The following is a 3,203-nucleotide window of genomic DNA, read 5'->3' as shown; positions in this document are numbered from 1 at the left end:
GACGAAACCCCTACCCCATCGGCTGGCCCCCACTAATATTTTACTTGCATAAATATACTACAATAAATATTCTTGTGCATCTTTATATCCTTTGAATATTTCCTCTGGATAAATTTCTAGGAGAATATTTCTGAATTAAAGAGTAAACATATTTTGGGACCAGCAGATGGCATAATGGTTACGTTACTGGAATTCCACAGTCAACCATAGTTCCAGTCCCGGACCCTGTAGCTTAAACTCATGCCAGGCGCGTATGTGTGCAAGCCCCACATCCCAAGAGGACGATGGAGGAGAAGGGATTGTGGTGTCACCATCTCCCCAGGAGGGTGATTTCTTGCTTTCTGTCTCTGTGTCTCTCCTGCAAGCACATGCACACTATAGCAAAAATCTCTCTTAAAAAAATTATGGAAAAAATGCAATTAAAGTATGAGTTTATTTTGGTGCAAAAAAAAAAAATCTTTGAGGGTCAGCCTGTGGCCTGGTGGTTAAGGCAGCTGGATTTATGCCAATTGTTCAATCCGAGTCCCAGACCCAGGGGCTTGAAAAACATGCTGAGCACAGGTCCGTGTGTGCCCAAAACCCTAACAGGAGAAAGAGAGGAAAGGGGACTGAGGTGCAGCCACACCCCTTGGGAGGTACTTTCTCATGGTCTGTCTCTTTCTCTCTCTCTCTCTCCATGCCACCTGTCTAGCCCAGAGGCAGGTTCTTTTATTCTTTTAAAAAAAGAATTATTTATTTACTTTTATTCATTCATTCATTTTATTTTAATTTGACCAGAGAGATACACAGAGAGCGAGAGAAAGAGGGAAAGTGAGAAAGCAAGGTACCAGGTCCAGGACTCAAACCGTGGTCAGCCATGTGGGAATGTCCAGCACCTTAACCACCATGCCACCTGCTGGTCCGCAGAGGCAGGTTCTTTTCCAAGATGATCCCAACAGCATCTTCCATCCCACACCCTCTTGTACTAGGTCTTTTTTTTTTTGGGGGGGGGGAGAGGTGTTTGCTATAGGGCATGTGTGCTCACCGGAAAGACAGAGAGACAGAAAGTGAGAAATCACCCCTCAGGGAGGATGGCCACGCTGCAATTCTTTCTACATTCTCCTCTCGGGATCTTAGGCATGCACACACACGTGCCTGGCGTGAGTTTAAGCCACCGGGTCCGGGACCCGAACCGTGGGCGACTACATGGGAGTCCAGCGACATAGCCATTATGCCATCTGCTGGTCCCTAGGTCTTTTGACATGTCTCCCATTCAGACATAAGGCTGGGTCTGAAAAGGTAATCATACTTTTCTCTCCCATATACTTTGAGAGCCCTGGGTAATTTTCCAAGAAGTCCAACTACCTCCCACCATGCTGGGAAGAAACCCAACGACCCGTTGAAGGCCCCTAGCCCCCAGCTGGCATCAATTTCAATACAAGAAAATAAGTGATTCATTTTCAAAAATAGCTCAGCCAAAAAATTGCTTAACCAGCTTGCAGATGGGACAATTCCAGAACATACACATTCCCGGAAAGTTCTTGAACAAACAAAACCCGAAAACAACAGGTCACCATTGAGCAGTGACTCCTCAAGACGGTGGCTGGTCACTAGTCCTTCACTCCTTTTTACTTCCTGGTTCTTCTTCCTCCTCGGGATCTTTGTCGGGCCTTTTTCTTTCTTTCTTTTCTTTTCTTTTTTTTTTTAGAGAGAGATTTTTGCTATAGGGCGCGTGTGCTCACCAGACAGAGAGAGACAGAGAGACAGAAAGCGAGAAATCACCCCTCAGGGGGGATGGCCACACCGCAATCTCTTCTCCTCCATTCTCCTCTCGGGATCTTGGGCACACACGCACATGCGCCCGACGTGAGTTTAAGCCACCGGGTCTGGGACTCGAACCGCAGTCGACTACATGGGAGTTCAACGACATAGCCATTACGCTAACTGCTGGTCCCTGTGGGGACTTTTTCATGGGCTCATCCTGAGCCTGCACCTTTCCATTAGACAAGAGAGGGAATAAGAGAATAATCTAACTTAGGCAACGTCCTGGAAGATTGTACACCCCATGGTGCTCAGCCAATGACGAACTGGAGGAGGGATTTGCACGCTAAGCCATAAATTGTTACTTGTAACCATTGTGGGTGTGCCTGCCCATCAGACACTCGATCTTGCAAGACCGCCATGAAAGTCGCTTCACCGTAACTCGTGGTCCTTCTTTGGCATTGGGCGGGTGAGGGCAATTCTCACATGCACGACTTGTTCTGAGTGAAGGTGTCTCCAAATAATTCAACCCATTCTTTTTTTGTAGACCGAGTCTGGCTATGTCTGATCTTCCTGCCTCAGTCTACCCAGTAGCTGGGATTATAGGCCAGCACCATGGTCCCCTGGCTTTTAGTGGGAAGTGCATGCCAGAAATCAAACCCTGGCCTCCCACATGGCCTCAGCTCTGGAGTCTCCCTTTGGGACTGAAAGCCCTCAGCACTGAGGAGTAGAGAAAAGCAATGTCAGCTTTGTGCTGTTCAAATTCCTCACTCAGAGGCCAACCGATGACATGGGTTTGCATTGATGGATTCCCACATGGTCAAATCATGGTTCGAGTCCCAGATCTGGTGGCTTGAAAATCATGCCAGGCACATGTGTGTGCATGCCCATAATCCTAGGAGGAGAATGGACGAGAAAGGAGTGTGGAGTGGTGAGCCCCCTGGGGATGATGTCTCACTTTCCTCTCACTATCTCTGTCTCTGTCTCTCTTGCACGTGCACAGGCACCCTAAGGCAAAAATGTCTTCAAAACAAAACAAAGCAAAACTCCCAGACCCTGTGAGCATCCAGTGGGCGTCATGCAATGGCTGTTGTACATCCCTAAATTTGGAGATGGTTTGAGAACAACTGTTGCAGCTTGAATGGAGGCAGTGGGAGAATTGGGTGGAGGCAGAGGGGTAGGAGTGGCATAAGAGAGATCGAAGAAGAGGCTAGGAAAGGACCTCAGACATTGTAAGGGGGGGTGTCTGCACCCCATTGAAACCACAGATGTGGAGGAGAAGGGATAGCGCAGGATGCGTTTTGGAGGAGAACTCGCTGCACGCCGACACCCAGGGAGAGTAAGGAGGAGAGAGCACGAAAGCTTCGGCCTGCACCCGGATATTTGGAGTTGGGGTGTTGGAGGGCAGTTCAGAGCCCCCATCCTCTCCCCTCCCAGCCTCCAGCGACTACATCTCCCAGCAT

This window comes from Tupaia chinensis, unplaced genomic scaffold (assembly GCF_000334495.1).
Source record: "Tupaia chinensis unplaced genomic scaffold, TupChi_1.0 Scaffold139785_1, whole genome shotgun sequence".
Lineage (NCBI taxonomy): Eukaryota > Metazoa > Chordata > Mammalia > Scandentia > Tupaiidae > Tupaia > Tupaia belangeri.
This window is presented reverse-complemented; position numbering follows the sequence as displayed.